Genomic DNA, 26134 nt, shown 5'->3' with positions numbered 1-26134 from the left:
GGGTGTTAGCTTTTAGCCTAGCGCTGATGCCTGTTCAACCGGCACATTTCCATGGTCTCTCGTACCGCTGTGGCGGTCGGCGATGGTAGGCGAGACCACTGCTGTGCAGGTCTCTGGGATTTCCCAGTGTAGACTCCCCCATTCCTCAGACTGTCTTGGGTTCCTAAGCCAGTAAACCGCTAGATAAACTGCTGAATGAGTCGGATGCACGAAGTCCGAGCAGAGCACTGTGACTATAGACTATAGACTGTAGACTATAGACTATAGACTAACCTCCTATTCGACTCGCTAAGGGGAGCCAGAGCAGCCGCTGCCGTCACACATTCACAACATCATGTGTGACAAGTGTTATGGAAATCTTCTTCTTCTTCTTCATTTGGCTGCTCCCTTTAGGGGTCACCACAGCGGATCATCTGCCTCCATCTTGCCCTATCCACTGCCTCCTCTACTTTTACACCAACCATCTCCATGTCCACCTTCACTACATCCATAAACCTTCTCTGAGGTCTACCTCTTCTCCTTCTACCCGGCAGCTCCATCTCCAACATTCTTTGCCCAATATATCCACTATTCCTCCTCAACACATGTCCAAACCATCTCAACCTGGCCTCTCTGGCTTTATCTCCAAACTGCTCCACCTTCACCGTCCCTCTGATCTGCTCATTTCTAATCTTGTCCAGCCTTGTCACTCCCAACGAAAATCTCAGCATCTTCATCTCCGCCACCTCCAGCTCAGCCTCCTGTCTTTTAGACAGAGCCACAGTCTCCAAACCAAACATCATAGCAGGACGCACTGCTGTCTTGTAAAGTGTTACAGAAATAAATGATCCAATGTCTGGATTGATACATGATGGACAACATGCAGGACGTAGATCCCCTTTCCAAAAGTAAACACATCTGTTCACTTCCAGTCAAGGCCGAGTAGCTGATCCTTACTTACAGTCACTCTAGCCTTCAGGAAAAAATGGAAAATCTACAGAATCTCCACATTTTCACTTCTCCATCACTCATAAACCGCTAACCGTCCACAGAGGACTGATTCATCTACAACATGAAAGAGAAATGCAACATCCAGCAGATTAGAGATCAACAGGAAGAAGAAGTGGTAGAGGGAAAAGGAAAGAGTGACAGGGAGGGATAGAGAGAGGAGGATTAAAGGGAACCAGAAAGTGAGAGAGAGAGAGAGAGAGAGAGAATGAGGGAGAGGGAGACTCGTCTAGAAATGACAGGCAGAATGTGTTGTGTCCTCAGCGTCTCTGATGCTTTAATAGTGATAAATACTCCCTACAATGGCACATTCCTGACACTCCAGTAAACAAACGCGCTCCAGCAGCAGCTGTGAAATTTCCAAAAGCCGCCGAGATGCCTGGCCGAGCCACAGGCAATTCGACACACTGACAGCCATGCTAAGGACATCACTGCCAATGTTTCTACTGTTCCCTCCAAAACCACACTTTCCTTTCCTCTGTTTGCCAGCTCCTCAGGAATCCAGAGCAGAGGACGACGGAATTATGGGGCACTGTTGGAGCCGAAGGGCGTGATTATGAACTCCTGGAAGCCGCGTTATTGGCGGTACTACCCAAAGCATGGTGTCATTTTTTTGTTTCTGATCTGCAGTTCACTGAAACAGGTGGAGAAATGGTGTGGAAAGTGCAGATTCTCCACTTTTAATCTGTACCACATTTGCATTTGTATGTCGAAGAGAAGATATGTTGGTAACACTTGACTTGAGGGGGGCAGTCGTGGGCTGGAGGTCAGGGAACTGGCCCTGTGACCGGAAGGTCGCTGGTTCAATCCCCAATGCCGACAGTCCATGACTGAGGTATCCTTGAGCAAGACACCTAACCCCAAACTGCTCCCCGGGTGCCGTGGATAAGGCTGCACATACTATACTAGGGCCTTTTCTACTACCATAAGCGAGGAAGGACGTCTATAACAGTGCTAGCGTTTGACTCTGAGAGAGTAAAGAATAACATATTTTTCTCAACAAGGTATAGACTGTTGAACTGAACCTTTGGCACAATACAATTTTGAAGAAGGCAAAGCCTGCATGTATAGACAGCCTGCTGCACGTATAGACAGCGTACTGCACGTATAGACAGCGTACTGCACGTATAGACAGCCTGCTGCACGTATAGACAGCGTACTGCACGTATAGACAGCCTGCTGCACGTATAGACAGCCTGCTGCACGTATAGACAGCGTACTGCACGTATAGACAGCCTGCTGCACGTATAGACAGCGTACTGCACGTCTAGACAGCGTACTGCACGTATAGACAGCCTACTGCATGTATAGACAGCGTACTGCACATACTGCACTTTCTGCGTAGCTCATTGCGCATCTGGACACTAGACACACATATAGACTGCACATATAGACAGCGTGCCACACATATAGACAGCCTGCTGCACGTATACACAGCGTACTGCACGTATAGACAGCGTACTGCACGTATAGACAGCCTGCTGCACGTATAGACAGCGTACTGCACGTATAGACAGCCTGCTGCACGTATAGACAGCGTACTGCACGTATAGACAGCCTGCTGCACGTATAGACAGCCTGCTGCACGTATAGACAGCGTACTGCACGTATAGACAGCCTGCTGCACGTATAGACAGCGTACTGCACGTCTAGACAGCGTACTGCACGTATAGACAGCCTACTGCATGTATAGACAGCGTACTGCACATACTGCACTTTCTGCGTAGCTCATTGCGCATCTGGACACTAGACACACATATAGACTGCACATATAGACAGCGTGCCACACATATAGACAGCCTGCTGCACGTATACACAGCGTACTGCACGTATAGACAGCGTACTGCACGTATAGACAGCCTGCTGCACGTATAGACAGCGTACTGCACGTATAGACAGCCTGCTGCACGTATAGACAGCGTACTGCACGTATAGACAGCCTGCTGCACGTATAGACAGCCTGCTGCACGTATAGACAGCGTACTGCACGTATAGACAGCCTGCTGCACGTATAGACAGCGTACTGCACGTATAGACAGCCTGCTGCACGTATAGACAGCGTACTGCACGTCTAGACAGCGTACTGCACGTATAGACAGCCTACTGCATGTATAGACAGCGTACTGCACATACTGCACTTTCTGCGTAGCTCATTGCGCATCTGGACACTAGACACACATATAGACTGCACATATAGACAGCCTGCTGCACGTATACACAACGTACTGCACGTATAGACAGCGTACTGCACGTATAGACAGCCTGCTGCACGTATAGACAGCGTACTGCACGTATAGACAGCGTGCCGCACATATAGACAGCCTGCTGCACGTATAGACAGCCTGCTGCACGTATAGACGGCGTGCTGCACGTATAGACAGCGTGCCGCACATATAGACAGCCTGCTGCACGTATAGACAGCGTACTGCACGTATAGACAGCCTGCTGCACGTATAGACAGCGTACTGCACGTATAGACAGCGTACTGCACGTATAGACAGCCTGCTGCACGTATAGACAGCGTACTGCACGTATAGACAGCATACTGCACCTATAGACAGCGTACTGCACATATAGACAGCCTGCTGCACGTATAGACAGCGTGCTGCACGTATAGACAGCCTGCTGCACGTATAGACAGCGTACTGCACGTATGGACAGCGTACTGCACGTATAGACAGCGTGCTGCACATATAGACAGCGTACGGCACGTATAGACAGCCTGCTGCACGTATAGACAGCGTGCTGCACGTATGGACAGCGTACTGCACGTATGGACAGCGTACTGCACGTATAGACAGCCTACTGCACGTATAGACAGTGTGCTGCACGTATAGACAGCGTACTGCACGTATAGACAGCGTGCTGCACGTATAGACAGCGTACTGCACATATGGACAGCGTACTGCACGTATAGACAGCGTGCTGCACGTATAGACAGCGTACTGCACGTATGGACAGCGTACTGCACGTATAGACAGCGTACTGCACGTATAGACAGCCTACTGCACGTATGGACAGCGTACTGCACGTATAGACAGCCTACTGCACGTATAGACAGCGGACTGCACGTATAGACAGCGTACTGCACGTATAGACAGCCTACTGCACGTATAGACAGCGTACTGCACGTATAGACAGCCTGCTGCACGTATGGACAGCGTACTGCACGTATAGACAGCGTACTGCACGTATAGACAGCGTGCTGCACGTATAGACAGCGTACTGCACGTATAGACAGCGTACTGCACGTCTAGACAGCGTACTGCACGTATAGACAGCGTACTGCACGTATAGACAGCGGACTGCACGTATAGACAGCGTGCTGCATGTATAGACAGCGTACTGCACGTATAGACAGCCTGCTGCACGTATAGACAGCGTACTGCACGTATAGACAGCGGACTGCACGTATAGACAGCGTGCTGCATGTATAGACAGCGTACTGCACGTATAGACAGCCTACTGCACGTATAGACAGCGTACTGCACGTATAGACAGCCTGCTGCACGTATGGACAGCATACTGCACGTATAGACAGCGTACTGCACGTATAGACAGCGTACTGCACGTATAGACAGCCTACTGCACGTATAGACAGCGTACTGCACGTATAGACAGCCTGCTGCACGTATGGACAGCATACTGCACGTATAGACAGCGTACTGCACGTATAGACAGCGTGCTGCACGTATAGACAGCGTACTGCACGTATAGACAGCCTGCTGCACGTATAGACAGCGTACTGCACGTCTAGACAGCGTACTGCACGTATAGACAGCGTACTGCATGTATAGACAGCGTACTGCACGTATAGACAGCGTACTGCACGTATAGACAGCGGACTGCACGTATAGACAGCGGACTGCACGTATAGACAGCGTGCTGCATGTATAGACAGCGTACTGCACGTATAGACAGCCTACTGCACGTATAGACAGCGTACTGCACGTATAGACAGCCTGCTGCACGTATGGACAGCATACTGCACGTATAGACAGCGTACTGCACGTATAGACAGCGTACTGCACGTATAGACAGCCTACTGCACGTATAGACAGCGTACTGCACGTATAGACAGCCTGCTGCACGTATGGACAGCATACTGCACGTATAGACAGCGTACTGCACGTATAGACAGCGTGCTGCACGTATAGACAGCGTACTGCACGTATAGACAGCCTGCTGCACGTATAGACAGCGTACTGCACGTCTAGACAGCGTACTGCACGTATAGACAGCGTACTGCATGTATAGACAGCGTACTGCACGTATAGACAGCGTACTGCACGTATAGACAGCGGACTGCACGTATAGACAGCGTGCTGCATGTATAGACAGCGTACTGCACGTATAGACAGCCTGCTGCACGTATAGACAGCGTACTGCACGTATAGACAGCGGACTGCACGTATAGACAGCGTGCTGCATGTATAGACAGCGTACTGCACGTATAGACAGCCTACTGCACGTATAGACAGCGTACTGCACGTATAGACAGCCTGCTGCACGTATGGACAGCATACTGCACGTATGGACAGCGTACTGCACGTATAGACAGCGTACTGCACGTATAGACAGCGTACTGCACGTATAGACAGCGTGCTGCACGTATAGACAGCGTACTGCACGTATAGACAGCGTGCTGCACGTATAGACAGCGTACTGCACGTATAGACAGCCTGCTGCACGTATAGACAGCGTACTGCACGTATAGACAGCGTACTGCACGTATAGACAGCCTGCTGCACGTATAGACAGCTTACTGCACGTCTAGACAGCGTACTGCACGTATAGACAGCGTACTGCACGTATGGACAGCGTACTGCACGTATAGACAGCCTACTGCATGTATAGAAAGCGTACTGCATGTATAGACAGCGTACTGCACGTATAGACAGCCTACTGCATGTATAGACAGCGTACTGCATGTATAGACAGCGTACTGCACGTATAGACAGCCTACTGCATGTATAGACAGCGTACTGCATGTATAGACAGCGTACTGCACATACTGCACTTTCTGCGTAGCTCATTGCGCATCTGGACACTAGACACTTTATTTGGTACCAATATCTGCACATATGTCTTCATTCCGTGGTCGTTATCCGCCGTCATCTGTACATTTTTGTACAGTCATTATTGCGCTGCGTCTCTCATCTCAGGTTATAGATCTTCTCACATAATCTTCTCACAGTCTGTGGTATTTTTCTATCTGTTTATCTGCCTGTAGAGAGGATCTTCATATTTATTCTTCCTGTTACACCGACTACACCCTTATTACTGTTACTGTACAGTGTTGTGCGTCTGATACTGGCTGCTGAATTTCCTTCAGGATCAATAAAGTATCTATCTGTCTGTCTGTCTGTCTGTCTGTCTGTCTATCTATCTATCTATCTGTCTGTCTGTCTGTCTGTCTGTCTGTCTGTCTATCTGTCTGTCTGTCTGTCTGTCTGTCTGTCTGTCTGTCTATCTGTCTGTCTGTCTGTCTATCTATCTATCTATCTATCTATCTATCTATCTATCTATCTATCTATCTATCTATCTATCTGTCTGTCTGTCTATCTATCTATCGCACCTTGTCCAGACCTCCGTTCGAGCCATTGACTGATTCCATATCTGAGGACATCTGGCTCTTATCCCGCCGTGATTCATCTCACAGCAAATCGGGTGGAAAAGTTGAAGTGGAAAGTGTCAACAACTTCAGAACAACGTCTCATGGTGAAATTTGTGTAAAGCAACAGTTCTTATCTCAGCGTAACAGCGGCTTCGACGGCTTAGCTGTACGTGTAATTCACGAGTCAGATAATGGATTTTACTTCCCCTTTTTGATCTCAGGACTGAAGAAAATGTCACTGTGATAAGAAGCAGAGCTTGTAAGCCTGTGCGGGATATCAGGAATATTATGTCAGGAAACCAAAACAAAACAAACGTGAGTTCTGAAGATGCACCTGAAACACAGACTGGAGCAGTTCATGGCTGTAAATATCAAATATTGATGATGATCAGATGCTCGGTGATTAGTGATGTCGGTGCTGTCACAAACAAGAGCTCCAGATATTTGATTTAACAGAATAAATGTAATCTGGCTTTGTTGAATAATTAAAAAAAAAAATCTAAATTTCCAAAATGATCAACCAACAAAACTTATGGACACTTTCAGATGGAAATCTATCAGGCTTTTCCTTCATTTTCAGTATATTAGTAATTTAAGTCATGTGCTGTGGTATCTCAGGAGTACAAGATAAAATGAATGCAGTATGATCTGCTTTGCTGTTGGAACTGGAAACAAACAGGTGCCTCAGTGGTGAGTCAAGAGAGCTAAAGTCATAAAGCAGAAGCTTGAGGAAAGCTGAAGAAAACACCCTTGGCATCAGACAACACTGCAGAAACATTAGAGAAGAAAGGAATGACAGGCAGCAATCTCAAAAACAGCGGGCTGACCATCGCAGAGTCCAGACCTCAACCTCACTGAATGTGTTTGGGATTACTTGGTTTAAAAGAAGCAAAATGTGTGATAACAATGTGCGAAAGACTACTGTTAAGTCCCGCCCCCACCCACCCCTGCAATTTCATCCCGCTCCCACAAAAAATTGGAAAATTGGAATAATTTTGTCCCACTCAGTTCCATCGGAGCTAACTGACATCCAATATCTGACACAGTCTATCTATCTATCTATCTGTCTGTCTGTCTGTCTGTCTGTCTGTCTATATTTAAGTGGAAAAGGTAAGAATGTGTTCTGCACTCTTTTCTTGGTGTATAATACTGGGTTCTGCCGCGGTCCATGGCAAAAGTTGGGAAAATTAAACTCCTGATAGAACATCCTGCTCACCACTGTGCATCCTTATCACTACTGGTGGCTTCCAGTGAAATCAGTAGTTTGCCATCGTCTGTCTGCTTTAAACGTGTAAACGTAGCATAAAGTTTGGCCACACTAAATTCTGAAAGGCCTGATTTTACATTTAGCTGTTGCGGCTTTTGTGTAATTTTCTGTTGAATATGTATTTTTTCTGTTTGTTCTGATGCTGAAAAAGGAATCGCTTGTGCTTGATGGCCAAGTACAAAGCTAAAGCGACCAAAAGAGTCACACATCAAAGAAGGCCCCCCAAAAAATCCCCCAATTTAAACACATTTAAAAGAAGGTTTTCTTTATTTGACAAGCGCTCCAGCACAACGTGAACGGGTGAGATTGGAGCAAGGCAGCAAACGTTTGAGTCACCAGGCCTCCACCAGTGCTACACAATGACATGCAGCAAATAAATACAAGAATCCTAGTCACACCAGGACCCAATCACAGACGTGTGGCCCACCATGGAGATATGAGGTTTTCTTCTGACCACAGTGATGTATGTATGTATATATATACAGTATTAAGTGAAAGTTTTAGAAATGTTTAAAGAGTTTCCCTCAGCAGTGAGTTTATCACCATATACATTAGAATAAAGTCGTATTCATAATTCAAATAAACAGAAAAACAATAAAAAGTAACAAGAATTTCTTGGGTCCATATTTTTCCTGGACACCTTCACAGCCGCCACAGAGACTCGTTAATATCATCAATTACATCATGAGCTCAATTTACTGAGCACTGATTGGTCAAACCAGGAGCAGCTTTTTAACTACATATAATACTGGACTTCCTCGAGGAGGAGAGGCTTGGAGATGGGGAAACACACACACCAACATCCAGGAGATCACCGTTTATTATATATATATATATATAATCATTAAAATATTCTATACATTTTGTTTATTCAAATATTAATACTTTTCTCAGCAAAACTACACAACTAGATTATGAAAGTGTGTCTTGGGTCCCTAAGACCTTCTCACAGTACTGTATATATATAGAAATATAGAAATATATATATATGTATGTATATGCAGAGAAAGGAAGAGAGATGGGCTCCTTTTTATTAGAGCAGATGAAAATGCCAAGTCCATGCATACGGTTTATATGAATGGATTAAAGTGAATGAAAGGAATGTGGGAAAACACTATGCTGAGCGCAGTCAGAAATGCGGAGCGCTGGAGTCGGCACAGCTGCGGTTTAGGCTGAGAGTCCAGAGCGCCACTATGGCAAATATTTCCCTTTAATCTGTATGAAATGGACTTTTGGAGGGGAGAGTGATGCCCAGGCATATAAATAGGCTCAAGCTCCTGTGTAGTGGTTCATGTGGAAAACTGAAAACGGCAGCCTAAAGAAGCGCACATCCATGTTCTGTTTAATTCCCGTCGACCGGTTCCGCCGCCACTTTCAAGAACGTTCCAGGTTAATAGTGGAAGCGTGTATAAGTTTAATGTTGCCACACAGAATTTCCAATGAGTTCTCAATGACACTATTAATTGGAGAGGGGCTTTGAATTTGGGGGATGATTAGACCAAACAATGCACATCAGCATTCCGAACGGCCCATTACGGCGAGATGGATCATGTGAAGTTGAGCACAAAAAGAGCTCCGGGAAGACAAAGCGGTGCCAAACAAAAGAGAGCGGCTTTCAAAGGGTTCTGAGCCTGTTGATGAAGAAGGAAACAGCAATTAAGGGCAGGTTACCGAGGGCTCGGAAAATCTCTTTAGACCTTGGTATGTTTGTTGGAAAATCATCTCCGGGGTTTGGACAAGGGCACCGAGTTTTCCTTTAGGCGCTTTCCGCAGGAATGTTTTCAGTAATCAAGAACTTTTTTGGGAAATTAGGAACTTTTAGGTGTGTTTTACCAGAGGAACAAGGAGAGACGCTTTACGCCAGGCCTGTTTAGTGACATTCAAAAACGTCGTTTTATTTCATGCATGAATGAAAAGATCCACCAAAACTATTTCTGCATTAAAGTAAACTGGGAATTCAGCACAACTCTGCGTTCTTCTTCAGAATCTTTGGGGTTCTCAGTCAAAAACGTTTTTTTTTTCTCTCAGGAACTGTGTCTTTCTCTCCTTAAGGAATTGTTCAGTTCTCCTTTAAGAACTCTGTTGTTCTCTATTTAAGGAAAAGTGTGGTCTTCCACCAGGAACTGTGTGGTTCTCCTTCTGAATCTTTGTGGTTCACCTTTAACAACTTGGTTACTCTCTTTCAAGAATCGCATGGTTGTCCTTCAATAAATCTGTGGTTCTCTTTCAGAAATTGTGCCATTTTCTCCTTAAGGAATTGAGTGGTTCTCCTTCACGAACTGCATAGTTCTCCTTCAAGAACTCTGTTGTTCTTTCAGGAAATATGTGGTTCTCTCATTAAGAACTTGTGTTGGTTCTTCTTCAGAAACTGTGTAGTTCTCCTCTCTGTAGATCCCGTTCAGGAACAGTCTAGTTCTCCGTCAAGGAATTGGTGATCCTTTTTCAGGAACTCTTTGGATGTATTTAAAGAATGAGTGTGTTTATATGCACTTAATCCGATCATAATCAGATTTCTGCAGTTATCTGATTATGATGTAAACAGCTCACTCTGATTTCTTAGATCAGAGTAAAGCCTAGAAATCTGATAAAGAGGCTGGACTGTAGCTCAGTAATCAGATTTCTCAGTGCTGTGAGCTCTCACTCTGATTTCTTTCCCAGTCTGCACATGAGCGAAATCAGACGGCGGTACCGTAAATACACTTTTGGAGTTTTACGTTACGTTTATGTCTCATCTTCTTCTGTGAGTTTATCGGCTGGTTGTAAAGCAGAAGTCTGATTACTGTCTGACTCATGTAGACCTGGAGGTTCCCCATCATCTGATTACTGTCTGACTCATGTAGACCTGGAGTTTCCCCATTATCTGATTACTGTCTGACTCATGTAGACCTGGAGTTTCCCCATTGTCTGATTACTGTCTGACTCCTGTAGACCTGGAGTTTCCTCATTATCCGATTACTGTCTGACTCATGTAGACCTGGAGTTTCCCCATTATCTGATTACTGTCTGACTCATGTAGACCTGGAGTTTCCCCATTGTCTGATTACTGTCTGACTCCTGTAGACCTGGAGTTTCCTCATCATCTGATTACTGTCTGACTCCTGTAGACCTGGAGTTTCCCCATCATCTGATTACTGTCTGACTCATGTAGACCTGGAGTTTCCCCATTATCTGATTACTGTCTGACTCATGTAGACCTGGAGTTTCCCCATTATCTGATTACTGTCTGACTCCTGTAGACCTGGAGTTTCCCCATTATCTGATTACTGTCTGACTCCTGTAGACCTGGAGTTTCCCCATTATCTGATTACTGTCTGACTCCTGTAGACCTGGAGTTTCACCATTATCTGATTACTGTCTGTCTCCTGTAGACCTGGAGTTTCTCCTTTATCTGATTACTGTCTGACTCCTGTAGACCTGGAGTTTCCCCATTATCTGATTACTGTCTGAGTCCTGTAGACCTGGAGTTTCCCCATTATCTGATTACTCATATGCATGTAAACGTGTTGATTGGATTACTGATAAAATCTGATTTTCTGCAGTTATCGGATTATTAAGTGCATGTAAACGCACTCACTGTTAAGTGATCAACTACAGGCAAATGCTTTACAATGCTTAAAAATCAGAAATGTATTTTAGTGAAACTTCACAGAACTTTTCTCACAGCCACCGTAAACTGTTTATTATCGTGAGCTGAGTGTTGTGTTTTCCCAACCTGATGGTCAATGAGCAGCATTCAGGCAGAGAGACCCAGCAGCGCTGGGACAGGATGTCTCTGGTGTACAGGATGAAACAAATACAGTATGATCTGCTCTGGTGCTGTAATTGGAAACAAAAAGGGACGTCTGTTAAGTCGAGAGCCTTCAAGACAGAAGCTGGAGGAAAGCCTGTGGCATCAGACAGCACTTCCACAGTACTGCAACAGAAGCTATTGACAATCAGGCACTTTCAGAAAACACAGACACTCAAACAAACTCGAAAAGGTTTCGGTGAAGTGCTAAAGATCCTGTAAACGAGGTTTGGTTGCGTTTGATCAAATATGAAGGTACCATGTGTTTCTATTAACTGGCCACTTTATTAGAAACCTTCCATTTACTGGCCATTTTATTAGAAACACCTACCTTATAGCTCCACTATATAGGTGTACAGTTACAAACTGTAGTCCATCTGTTGCTGCACAGTTCATCAGCCCCTCTCTACTCCATTCTTTATTGGCTACTTTCTGACCGCAGGACCACTGTTGTCCAGATATTGTTTGGGTGGTGGTTCCTTCACAGCAGTGACGCTAACGTGGTGGTGTGTGTGTGTGGAGCTGGTGTGAGTTTACAAGCTTCAAACACCCGCATTTAATCTGGAACCTGCCAAGAGAAGTTAATGTGAAGTGCTGTTAGCTTAGCATTATCATGCTATTAGAATCCCATAGGGACACTAGCAGGAATTAGCAGTAGTTCACCACTGCATCTCAGCTGTCTGACTTCACCTCTATCATCGTTCCCACCTGGGAAAGACAAACAGCCCGTGCGACGGAATTGTTCTGGTGCCGGGGCTGCACCAGGATCAGACCTGATGAAGGTGAGCAACAAGTGCTGCAACATCAGCGTAGCTTTGGAGATGCCAGCAATCACTGCTTTAGATTTTTGCCTGGATATTTCAGCAGCGACTCCACGATGCCGGAGATGATTCCGGCGCCGCCGTTTCCTTTCGGCTATTTCGTTTTGCTCATCATCAGGGTTAATCAAGTGTATACCGACTGGCTTTAATCTAAATCAGTCCCTGCTGACTGCTCTGGTATTAAAGTGTGTTTCCTCCAGCCATCCCGCCTTCCCCCGGCTCGTTCTTCAAACATTTAAAGCACGTTTAAAGGTGCTTCGGCAAGTTCGGCTCTAATTCCGAGCTTAGCCGTTCCTCAGAATTCCCTCAGAGGCATGGCTCCATAATTGCAGGTTGGAAGGGGGCCTCTTTGATTTCTCTGTATTCGAAAATCCCCAAGGAGAACATCTAAGCTCGTCTCATGTGAAGAAAGCCTCTGATGAAGTAACGTAGGCGCCGGCGCCGTGTTTGTCTTTACCAAAGCTAATTGCAATACGGACGCCTGTTATAATTTGGTTCTACAAAGGATTCAGAGACGGGAGAGATTTTCTTCCATCTATGTGGTGATTCATTCATCAGTAGTTCCTCTCGGGGACTCGCTCGGAGTAAACCCCTGAACTCCAGAGGTCCTGAGGTTAGCCCGCCGTCCCCCCGTAATACAGAAATGCGGCAAACGGTATAGATGCAAAGTAAAGGCAGAAGAGAGGGAGAAAGACAAAGGCAGACTCTCTGCAGAGACTGATATGAACTTATGAATAATTGCCTCTGCAAAGAAAACGAGCAGACGAGGAGCGGAACTGCATCCATATGGCATCCAATTACTCAAAAACGCCATGCAAATAACTGCAATTCAAGTCAAACAGGCACAAACTACCATTTGTTTATGGTTGAGCTTTTTCCTCCCCGTCTGTGTTTCTCTAGCTGAGATAATTTATGCTTCTGTTCTTGGAGATGTCAGGGCTGCGTCTATAGAGGCTGGCAGACGTTTTGGAAAGTGACCCTCTTTGAGGTACAGATGGAGGGAATCATAAAGTTTTGCACAAATCATTTTTTTTTAAAAATCAATAAGGCAGATTCATTTTTCATGCAACTCAAAACCCTGTTTGGGCATTAAAAAGTGGCTGGTGCAGTTTACTGACAAGGGGCAACGGTTCTTCTAACGGGGCACCAGACAAAAGATTTGCTTAAGGAGCCACTGGAAGAAGAAAGTCAGGTGCCAAGTAATGATATGCAAAGAATAAAGCTTTTCAGCTCACCTCGGGTCAGCTCTGTGACTTATACCTCTGCTGTCCACCGTGCCTGATTCTTGTCATACGTCTCACCAGACGTCTTCGGCACATACAGCCTCTTTTTTTCATTGCCAGGATTTGGGAGATGAATTTGGTGAAGGGCAGTGCTCTCATGCCGGCTGTGTTGAGTTTAATTTTGAGCTCTTTGAATTCTTTCCCTGCCGTTTCTGGCATGCAGGAGACGCTGCGCGGGCTAAGGGAGATTTCTTACGAGCACTCTTATGCAATAAGCGGTGGAAGAGCAGAGGATCCCAGATGCCCCCTCCTGCTTATTCTGGGGGACCCCGAGATGTTCCCAGGCCAACTTGGAGACCCAGATCATTTGGAACATCCCCTCAGCGCGCTAGGATGACCCTGGGGTCTCATCCTAGTAGGCTGTGCCTGTTAAACCCCCACCGAGAGGTGTCCAGGGGACATCCTAATCAGATGCCAGAACCACCTCAACTGGCTCCTCTCAGTGTGGAGGAGTGGCTCTACTCCATGACCGAGCTCCTCACCCTGTCAGGAGAGCGTAGCCCACCCTCATTTCCGCCACTTGTATGCGTGATCTCATTCTATCAGTCATCACCCACAGCTCATGACCACAGATGAGAGTGGGGATGTTGACCGACCGGTAAACAGAGAGCTTGACCTTATGGCTCAGCTCCCTCTTCACCATTACAGTCCGGTACAGTGACCTCATTACTGCTGCCAGCCTGCGGCCGATCCCACCGTCCCTCTTCCCATGATTTGTGAACAAAACCACCTCCCAAATCCTGTTCATGAGAAAAAGATGCTGTACGTGTCGAAGACGTCTGATAATACGCATGACAAGAACCAGGCATGGTGGACGGCAGAGACACTTAAGTCAGAGCTGGCGTGTTGAAAATTATTTGGCGCTTCAAAAATCACTATTGGCATCCTAATTAGACCCCAGAACCACCTCAACTGGCTCCCCTCAGTGTGGAGGAGTAGCAGCACTGCTCAAAGCTCCTCCTGGATGACTGAGCTCCTCACCCTGTCAGTAGTGTGTAGCCCAGCACCCTCATTTCCGCTGCTTGTATCCATGATCTCATTCCTTCAGTCATCACCCACAGCTGATGACCACAGGTGAGGGTCAGGATGTGGACTGACTGGTAAACAGAGAGCTCTGCCTTATGGCTCAGCTCCCTCTTCACCGCATTACTGCTGCTGCCTGTCCCAGCCTGCGGCCAATCTCACCATTCCTCTTCACATCACTCGTCAACAAGACCCCCAGATACTTAAACTCCTCCACCTGGGGCAGGTCCTCTCCCCTCATCCTTTTCCAGGCTTGGACCACAGACTCAGACTTGAAATGATTGAAATGATTCATCCATTTCTCCAGTTGTATCTTTCCTGGGTTTTGAACTGAATTTGAAGTGCAGTCTCCTTTACGTTATCATTCCTGAGTCACAGATATGCCTGAAGCCAAGAAGTTCTGAATCTGTCTGTGGTTATTCGGCATGAAGCGCTTGAGGTGGACGGTTGTTTAAGCACATCTTTGAATGCATCTTTTAGAAGTTTGCTGGTCCTGAGTCAGACTGGGGTTGAGCAGATGACCTCTGAGATGCAGAAAATTGCCCGTGACTATGCAGGCATTATAGGAGAGGTGGACGCATCAGCGGTACACCTACCCGTCGCATTTTAAAACGATAATGACAAAAGAAAATACATAAAAACGCAAGGTAATAATAATTTACCCAATAATAACAACAACAATCGCAATGTAATTAACAATTGTGGTCATGATTGCTGCAGTTTCAGTCGCAGTCTGGAGCCCTGTGTGATCAGATAAAAGGGGCGGGGCCTCATTTGCATACATATTTATTAGACAGAACATCGAGCGATTATTGTAATCGAGCACTTGTTCTTATGGTTTGACTTTCTTCTGCAAGTGGATCCTCTTATATCCCCTTGGAAACATCTCCTAAAATAGACGGGAAGTTCAGTAATGAATGGTGGGCTCTGACTTCTGCACTGTACTTTTTCACTATTTATAGTGTTCAGGCCATTTAGACCAGCATCTACTCTCTATATTCAGCATCAAAGTGCTGGGGAGCAGTGAGAGTCATGCAGAGCATACAAAGCCAAGTATATACACTGAGAATGGAATCATTATCTAGGGCACCGGTGTCCTAGAGTTGAATAAACACTTGAACTAATTCCCACCTTCATTAAACTAATTAGCAAATATGTCCTGTGATGGGTGTTAAATAGGAAGGTGGAGCTAAATGATGAGCATTTTACATCGGAAGGATTTGGAGAGCACCTCGGGACAATGATTGACAAGACGTTTGTCCTTGTTTGTCATTGTCATTTATCATTCACGATATCAGATTATTAACCTTAGAGATGAAGTCACTAAACTGAGCGCAGGAACAATTTAGTCAAAAATCAAATTTAATTGAATTTATTAACCCAATTTAAATGAAGCCAAATGTAGCTAATCAGCCAAAACATGTTTGGTCTCTGAGGTCTGCTTCTTCAGCTTTAGCACTGGAGCTACAAGGCTAACCCATCTAGCAAGTGGAACTCTAAACTCCACCAATTAACATAGTGCTACCATGCCTAATTCATCAAACCTGCTCCAAACCAACTGCTGCAAGAATCGCATTTTACAATTTTCCTCTCCCTCTAGATATTTACGATTAGCCTAAACCCGTTTGACGTCCAAATTCAGCTTTTTTTCAGTATAGAACTGGAATGGAAAGGCTATAAACACAACACTCACTGCCACTTTATTAGGTACCCTAGTAAAAGGCTGGACCCCCTTTTTCCTTCAGAACTGCTTTAATTCTTCGTGCCAGACTTTCAACAAGGTGCTGGAAACGTTCCTCAGAGATTCTGGTTGGTTATTTGAGTTCCTGCTGCCTTTCTATCATCTGGAACCAGTCTGCCCGTTCTCCTCTGACCTCTCACATCAACAAGGCATTTTCGTCCACACAACTGACCGCTCACTGGACATTTCCTCTTTTTCGGACCGTTCTCTGTAAACCCTAGAGATGGTTGAGTGTGAAAATCCCAGTAGATCAGCAGTTTCTGAAATACTCAGACCAGCCCGTCTGGCACCAACAACCACGCCACGTTCAAAGCCCCTTAAATCCCCTTTCTTCCCCGTTCTGATGCTCGGTCTGCACTTCAGCAAGTCGTCTTGACCACCTCTACATGCCTAAATGCAGTGAGCTGCAGCCGTGTGATTGGCTGATTAGCTATTTGTGTTAACAATCAACTGAACCTGTATAATAAAGTGGCCGGTGAGTGTAGAAGTCAATAGTCACCCAAATTGTTTCTGTAAAAATATACCAGCAAAACCTCTTTCCACTGGCTCAAACTGCAACTAGGTCTTCATTAAGGCTGCTCAGACTTGTAGATGTGACTTAGGCCACAGTTTGACTTTCTGTGAGCTATAAAAATGAATAAAACCGTCAGAAATCACTTAACAATGGGCTCTCTATTCACAAACCAGCCCAAGAACAGGAACACCAGCCATGTTTATAGCTCACAGCAGGTAAACCTGTGTCTATTACCACATCAACAAGTCTGCACAACCTTGATGAAGATCTAGAAAAGGTTAAAGCAGGTTAGAAGAAGTTTTGGGGATGCATTTTTACGGAAAGATTTGGGTGACTATTGACTTCTAGTCTTTCCCCTCAATGTTAACCTTGTAGCTCCTATTCCAAAGATCAGCTGAGACACATTTGAAGTCCGAATTTTGCTTTTTTAGTTTAGAACTGGAATGGCGAGACTAGCATTGCTGACAAACACTAGAAGTCAATAGTCACCCAAACTGATTCTGTGAAAAGACATCAGAAGCAGTTTTTCAGCTGGTTCACACTGCATCCAGGTCTTTGTAAAGGTTGTGCAGACCTACAGATGCAGTTTAGGGCTCTATGTTTCTTTCCACAAGCTATAAAAATTAATAAAACTGAAAACTTAAAACTAAAAAGATTTGGGTGACTATTGAATTCTAGTCTTTCTTAGCAATGTTAGCTTTGCAGCTCCATTTCTTAACTAAAGAAGCAAAATTTGGATTATAAAGATGTCTTGCCTGACCAACTACATCTGGGGTAAGATCAAAATGGGCTAAATAAGGTTTTTCACCCAACAGTTTCTTTAATCAGCCTCTAATAGGCTTGTTTATGTGATTTCTGACACAAATCCCGGCTTTAATAATTCTGCTACTATTTTAACTACGTCACGCACTTGTTTATGTGAATAGATAACAGTATGTCTTCGACCAGCTGAGACACAACTGAAGTCCAAATTTTGCTTTTTTAGTTTAGATCTGGAATGGCGAGACTAGCATTGCTGACAAACACTAGAAGTCAATAGTCACCCAAACTGATTCTGTGAAAAGACATCAGAAGCAGTTTTTCAGCTGGTTCCAACTGCATCCAGGTCTTTGTAAAGGTTGTGCAGACCTACAGATGCAGTTCAGGACATTGTGTGTCTGTCTGCGAACTATAAAAACGAATAAACTGAAAACTGACAACTAAAACGATTTGGGTGACTATTGAATTCTAGTCTTTCTAAGCAGCATTAGCCTTGCAGCTAACTAAAGAAGCAAAATCAACTAGAGAAAAAGAGCTAAATAAGATTTTTCACCCTTTAATCAGCCTCGATTAGGCTGGTTTAGGTGGTTTCTGACACAAATCCCGGCTTTAATAATGCTGCTACTTTTCTGACTACGCCACTCGCTCGTTTGTGTTTGTAGATAACAGTATGTCATAGGGTGTGAAAACAGGCCTGGCACCCTGAGGGGCAGGAAAGAGAAGCGCTACAGGTGACCGAACACCTGTCTGAACCCCGCCGGAGTCTCCGAGGACCCGGCGAACGTGAAATCTGAAGCCTTTTCTCGCTCACTTTCTCCAGAGTTAAGGAGGGGGCCTGTGGTTTGTTTACAAAAAGTAATGAAGAGCTGCAGGCGCACGCACGATTCACAAACAGGCAAAGCCACGAACACACACACACACCCAACGCTGCTATTTCGGGAAATCAACATGAGGAAGACGGCATGCTGGGAGCATCCTCTCAAAACTCCCTCTGACGGAAAAAGGATACGCAGGTATCGTCTGAGGTAAAGCAGACAGACACTGTTTTTACCATCAATCTCGCAGGCAGTGTAAAGTATGTGAGGAATTACTGGTGATGCGTGCTCGGTCCGGGCGAGGCAGCCTCGGCATGCATGCATAATCACTGTTTATTTTGCATCCTGTTTAAACAGGCTGTCTATTTGTCATAAACGCGGTGGCCCTCGCGTCTCTGTGCTCTGACCTTCAAGCCCATTTCCACTCTTTCAGCAGAGCACGTCTGAGCACAGCCCTCGACGTGTTTGCTGATGTAATGAACATTTTTCCGCCCGTGCCCCTATTGCTTTGACATTTCGGCTCCAGCAGCCGCTGGCATTTGGCAGAGTGGCTGCAGGTGGAATTCAGCAGAGGCTTTGCGGAATTGAAAGAGAGAGAGAGAGTGAGTGAGTGAGAGAGAGAGAGAGAGAGAGAGAGATAGAAAGAGAGAGAGAGCAAGTGAGAGAGAGAGATAGAAAGAGAGAGTGAGAGAGAGATAGAAAGTGAGAGAGAGCGAATGAGAGAGATAGAGAGTGAGAGAGAGATAGAAAGTGAGAGAGGAGAGAGTGATTGATAGAAAGAGAGAGAGAGGAGAGAGAGTGAGAGAGAGAGAGGTGACGTGCTCATCTGTGAAGGCTCCATTAAAGCTGAATGATATAAACATGTTTTATCAACATCTGCTGCCGTCCAGACGACGTCTTTTTCAGGGAAGGCCTTGATTATTTCAGCAAGACGACGTCAAACCACATTCTGACTGTATTACAGCAGCACTGCTCCGTATTAAAAGAGTCCGGGTGCTAAACTGACCTGCCTGCAGTCCAGACCGGTCACCACTGAGAACATTTGGCTCATTATAAAATGAAAAATACGACAAATGAGCCCCTGAAACTGACGAGCAGCTGAAATCCTGCACAGCAGCATCTCCTCAGTTTGAATAAAAGGAATCGTTTATTTAGGTTGAGTAAACCTAGTCAATTTACTTGTTACCACATGAAGTAATTTTTTAAAATAGATCTGATGAGCAACTTTTTACATTGGTTTGAATTTGTCAGATTAATTTACTCAACTTTCTGTAGTGTTTAATTTGCGTCAACTCTGGCAAAATGCCCTTCAGTCTGTAGGACTTACGCAAATTAATTGATCTCAACTAACTTTACTTAAGTAACCGATGATTACGTGAGAAATACTATGCACTGCAAAAAGTGTCTCGTCAGATCCACTTAAAAAATCACGTCATGCGGAAAAAAAAAGCAAACGACCTACTTTCATTCAACTCTGCTCGAAAACTACTTCGATTGAGTCATTGATTCAAAGTATTTATTTAGGTCGAATAAAACTAGTTTGTTTACTTGTTACCACATGAAGTAATTTTTTAAGTGGATCTGACGAGACACGTTTGACGACATTTGCATTAGTAAGTGTAACAGCTGAGTAGAGTAAAGCCAAAAACGGTTCAGTGGGTGCATTTTATAGTGCTTCACTGCAAAAAATGCCTCGTCAGATCTACCTAAATAATGTGGAAACAAGCCAATGAACTCCTTTATTCAACTGAAGACATTTGAATTTCGATTGAAAGAATCGTTCATTGAAGGTAATCATTTAGGTTGAATAAAACGAGTCAGTTTATTACCACATGAAGTAAATTTGGTAACGCTTTATTTGGAGAATCCACTTTAGATGCTTTGTAGATGCTTAATTTACTTTCAAGTTGCATTAAACTAAATATCTATTAAACTGCCCATCATTTTCTTGAACTCTAAACCTAACCCCAGCCCTCACCCTGGTCCCAGCCTTAATCCTGGTCCAAATACTGACCCTAACCCCGTAAAGCGCTTTTTTACAGCGATGTTGTCACAAAGCAGCTTTACAGAAGTTTGAAAACTCACAGCTACAACATTTAATCCCCCAGTGAGCGAGCCAGAGGCGACGGTGGCGAGGACTGGAGGAAGAAACCTTGGGAGGAACCAAGACTCACAAGGGGAGACCCGTCCTCCTCTGGTCAGACAGTGTTTACAGTTTAATAAGCTAAGAGGAGCTCTGTCTGAAGATTGGATGGTAAAGCTTTAGAAACTGCACTGGTAGAGGCAGTTTCTGACTGAGGCAGTCTCTGACTGAGGCGGTCTCTGACTGAGGCAGTTTCTGACTGAGGCGGTCTCTGACTGAGGCAGTTTCTGACTGAGGCGGTCTCTGACTGGGGCCTCTGACTGAGGCAGTTTCTGATTGAGGCCGTCTCTGACTGAGGCTGTTTCTGACTGAGGTGGTCTCTGACTGAGGCAGTCTCTGACTGAGGCAGTTTCTGACTGAGGCAGCCTCAGACTGAGCCGGTCTCTGACTGAGCCGGTCTCTGACTGGGGCAGTTTCTGACTGATGCGGTTTCTGACTGAGGCAGTTTCTGACTGAGGTGGTCTCTGACTGAGGCAGTCTCTGACTGAGGCAGTTTCTGACTGAGGTGGTCTCTGACTGAGGCAGTCTCTGACTGGGGCAGTTTCTGACTGAGGCAGCCTCAGACTGAGCCGGTCTCTGACTGAGGCAGTTTCTGACTGAGTCTTTATGAACAGTGGGAGTGAGCTGAAACGGTCCCATCCTGTCTCAGTGCTGGTACATCTGGATGGCACAGTGATGTAATTGAGGGTGTTGGCACAAATGAACAGGAGAGCAGGCTGGTGACGGTGAGGAGGAGGCCCTGATGGCCAGTCTTCAGCAGGATGGGAGGGCAGTGATTATCTCAGGAAGAGTAAAGAGACAGAATGAGTTCTGCTCAGGAGTTTGACTGTAATAAATATGATTTCCCCCAGAGTGTGGCTGGTGACTCCGGCACATCTAACTATAACAGCATGAACTAAAAGGAGAGAATAGATATGAGAGAACCCTGAGACACTGGGATCCCCCCACTCCACCGTTTATTATAGTGGACTATCCAAATAAAGTGAGACTGCGACCAACTGTCAGTATCATCGCAGTGACCCAGCAGCCGCTTTGGCCTTCTATATTGTAAAACATAAGAAGTAAATAAACAGGTTCACTGATTTCACACAAGTTAACAAACTTAAAACACAAATTATTCGTCTGTCAACTTAATATCACAAGCTCAGAGGTTTGATTGAGCATTAGTAAGGTCAGGTAGTGATGATGGATGGTCAGTTCTGGATCACAGACTCATCCCAAAGGTATTCACTCCAGAGAACACAGCTCCACTGCTCCACAGCCCAATGCTGGGACCCAATGCTCTAACCCACACTTGGCATCGGGCACGGTGAGCTTAGGCTCATGTACAGCTGCTACGGAGTGTCCAGTTCTTTTGGTCATTGCTTCAAAACCAATGTGAGCAGTTAATGCTCCACTAATTAGAAGTCGTGTTTACAGACTTTTGTACCTCCACTGTAAGTCTGCAATCTAAACATGCCCTAAATAGAAAGTTTTTCAAAAGCTGTGCCTTGAGAATAAAGTGGACGGTCGTGCGTTTCATCCCCTGGTTTTGATGTAACACCCAACCCTTTCAGGTGTTTGGGCCAAAAAGAGTTTCACTAAGAGCTTTAAACATTCGTTTGGAAGAGAAAATTTAGGCCGAAGCTTCTCTTCATACTGAAGGAGATGCTTTGATGAACATAAAGGAGTCAGCTGGCATTTGGAAGAGTGGCTGCAGGTGGAATTCACTGGAGGCTCGGTGGGACGGAGTGAGAGGAGAGAGAGAGAGAGAGGAGAGAACTCAGACAAACCCTGCTGACACACAAACTTCTTCACAACGTCTGTCAAACGAATGCCATCTGTGTTCGGGGGGGAAACTGATTATCAGGCTGCGGCGCTGAACCAGATGTCAGACAAGACCCGGGTCACCCTGCAGAGCGTGAAGGCTCCGGCAAAGCCGGGGAGATTCGGGTCCAGCAGCTCTGTCTGACTCACCGCAGCACAATCGGCTCGGCTTGTTAGGCAGCGATTTGCAGCGACAGCTTTTGTGCACTTTTCACTGTGGTTCAGCTTGTGATGCTGTGCTCTGCCTGGAAACTGGAACTCCACTGGAAATTAAACAGGCATTACTCTGCAAAAAATGGTCTAATGTCAAGAGAAATCATCTTAAATATAGTCGATATATCTAATATTCCAACCTCATTTCCAAAAAACTTGGGATGCTGTGAAAACTGTAAATAAAAACAAAATGCAGTGATGTCAAATAATTTATACCATTAATGTGATTGAAAATAGTACAAATACTTATGAGATGTTGAAACTTGATTGAAGATATTTGATTGTTTTTTGAAAATATTTAATTTTCTAATTTTGAATTTCATGCCAGCAACATGTTCCAAAAAGTTGGGACAGGGGAATAAAAGGCTGGTAAAGTTAAAGTTTTACTAAGGCTAGTAAAGCTAAAAAAACACCTGGTGGTTGATTGACAGCAGGTCAGTAACATGACTGGGTATAAAGAGCTTCTCAGAGAGGCGGAGTCTTTCAGAAGTAAAGGTGAGGAGGGGTCACTACTCTGTGAAAGACTGCACCATCAAATAGAGCAACAACTCAAGAAGAACGTTCCTCAACATAAAACAGCAAAGAGCTTCTGCTTTCCATCGTCTACGGTGCAGAACATCATTAAAGACTCAGAGAATCTGGAGAAATCTCTGTCTGTGAGGGACGAGGCTGAACACCAGTATCTGCTGGCCGTGATCTTTGGGCCCTCAGGCAGCACTGCATTAAAAACAGACATGATTCTGTAGTGGAAATCACTGCATGGGCTCAGAAACACTTCTGAAAACCACTGACTGTGAACACAGTTCATCACTGCATCCACAAACGCTGTTAAACTCTAAAACACAAAGAAGAACCCAAATATAAACAGGATCCAGAAACGCTGCCACCTTCTCTGGGCCTGAGCTCATTTAAAATGGACTGAGGGGAAGTGGAAAAGTGTCCGGCGGTCCGACGAATCAACATTTGAAATTCTTTAGGAAATCATGGACAGTGTGTCCTCTGGGCTGAAGACCACTCAGCTTGTTATCAGTGCTCAGTTCTAAAGCCAGTATTCATGATGGTTTAGGGGGCGTTAGTGCACATGGCCTGGGTGACGTGCTCATCTGTGAAGGCCCCATTAAAGCTGAATGATATGAACATGTTTTGGTAATGTAACGTGGGGGAGCGGTGATGAGGCAGACGCATATGCGACGAGAGGTGAGATTTATTAGCAGCAAATCCAGATTTAGGGTCAAGAATGTCCCCAGGAGCTCAGTCTGTATAACCATACCTGTGTGCTTGATCTAAACACCTCCTTTCACTCATCCTTTCTTCGCTGCAAATTCATAAATATTTGGGCTCAGTTTCTGAGCTGCTGAGCTGACGTTCGGTGTTTACGTTGGTTGAACTGTTTGGCAATATGACTGGTGTGGAATTGTGTAGGTATGAGGTGTATCCACTGTTCCATAGATTGTTGTTTGGGGTAGGAGAGTCAGAGCACACATTACGTTGCAGTGCATGCTGGGGATTGTAGTGCAACACATTGGCTGTGTTCTCATTACCAGGCTCACATCTGATTTTTTGCCCTGACGTGACTCAGGTCTGATGCTTTCAGGGCAGTGTGGACACAAATCTGATCTTGACCTGAGCCACTTTCATACGTGGTCCTCGATCGGATACGTATTCGATTGTGGCCCTCAGATCAGAATTCATGGGCTTTTTCAGCGTTACCATGGCAACAGCGCAGAACAGACGTTAAAGCCTGTAAACGGTGGAAAAGCAGCTCGTCTCACCTTTTTCTCCTCCGTCTGGCTCTAATAATGAAGCTGAGAGCTGATCAGAGTTAATGATCTTCTCAGCGAAGCTCGTTCTGCTCGTTAGTTTGTGCTGATGATGCAGCGATTCAGTCACGTGACGTCACTGAGTAGGAGGAGCTCATGAGGGTCAGTTCAGGAACCGGTTCATCACATTAATGACAGATTTGAGTCTCTTACCTAAACAAGTGTGAACCATCGAGTCAGAGAGATCGGATCTGAGCAAGAATTCGGATTTGAGCAACGGGGCCTGGAATCTGAACGTAGTCATTGTGACACTAATACTGATAGAAAATCAAAATACTTCTGCAGGCCGGATGGGACTGTGTGGCGGACCTGACCTGGCCTTGTGTTTGACACAAGGAATCTAATACTAGAAGAAGTTGGGATGGGTCTGCTGGAAGGCTTTGGATTTCTGGCTCCCACTATCCAGCTAACCATCCTCCAGAGCTGCTGGAAGTCAAGGTGGCCTAATTTTAGCAAATGTAGACCAGGACTTTGAGGATTACACCTGGATTCAAACCAAAGTTTATTTTTAATTTCCCCTTGATTGTCTTCCAATAATGTGATTACAGCTGTGCTGGGCTGCTAGATGCCTTCTTGGAGAACGATCAGGGCAAAACGAAGAAAATAAGATAAAAGCCCAATGCGTTGACACTTGCTTTCATATGCAAACACATACAGTGGATTAGAGAACTATATTTGGTTCTTCCAAGCGCCTGAAAAGGGTTCAAACCATCTGTTCAGATCATCAAAATCACCAGGACGTATCAATAGCGTCTGTATACGAAACACATAGAGTAAAAAACGTTAATAATAATAGCAGAAATGTGTTTCCAGCTTCTGAAAGTGCTCTTTGTAACAGCTGTTTAAGCAAAAGCAGATGTCTTTAAGTGCAGGAAGAGCATCGAGTGTAGTAAGGCACGAATATGGATGATGGGAATGGGGGAGGAACGTGTTCCTTTGATGTTGGCATGTAGCATATGGACAATTATCGGAACTAAACAATAGAGACCTTGTTCATTGTAATATGTAATTACATATACACTCGCCGGCCACTTTATTAGGTACCCCTTGCTAGTAAAAGGTTGGACCCCCTTTTGCCTTCAGAACTGTCTTAATTCTTTGTGTCAGACTTTTAACAAGGTGTTGGAAACGTTCCTCAGAGATTCTGGTTGGTTATTTGAGTTCCTGCTGCCTTTCTATCATCTGGAACCAGTCTGTCCATTCTCCTCTGACCTCTCATATCAACAAGGCGTTTTCATCCACACAACTGACCGCTCACTGGATATTTCCTCTTTATCGGACTGTCCTCTGTAAACCCTACAGATGGTTGTGTGTGAAAATCCCAGCAGATCAGCAGTTTCTGAAATACTCAGACCAGCCCGTCTGGCACCAACAACCACGCCACGATCAAAGCCCCTTAAATCCCCTTTCTTCCCCGTTCTGATGCTCGGTCTGCACTTCAGCAGGTTGTCTTGACCACTTCTACACGCCTAAATGCAGTGAGTTGTGGCCGTGTGATTGGCTGATTAGCTATTTGTGTTAACGAGCAGCTGAACAAC

The sequence above is a fragment of the Pygocentrus nattereri genome, chromosome 29 (genome assembly GCF_015220715.1).
Source record: "Pygocentrus nattereri isolate fPygNat1 chromosome 29, fPygNat1.pri, whole genome shotgun sequence".
NCBI lineage: Eukaryota > Metazoa > Chordata > Actinopteri > Characiformes > Serrasalmidae > Pygocentrus > Pygocentrus nattereri.
This window is presented reverse-complemented; position numbering follows the sequence as displayed.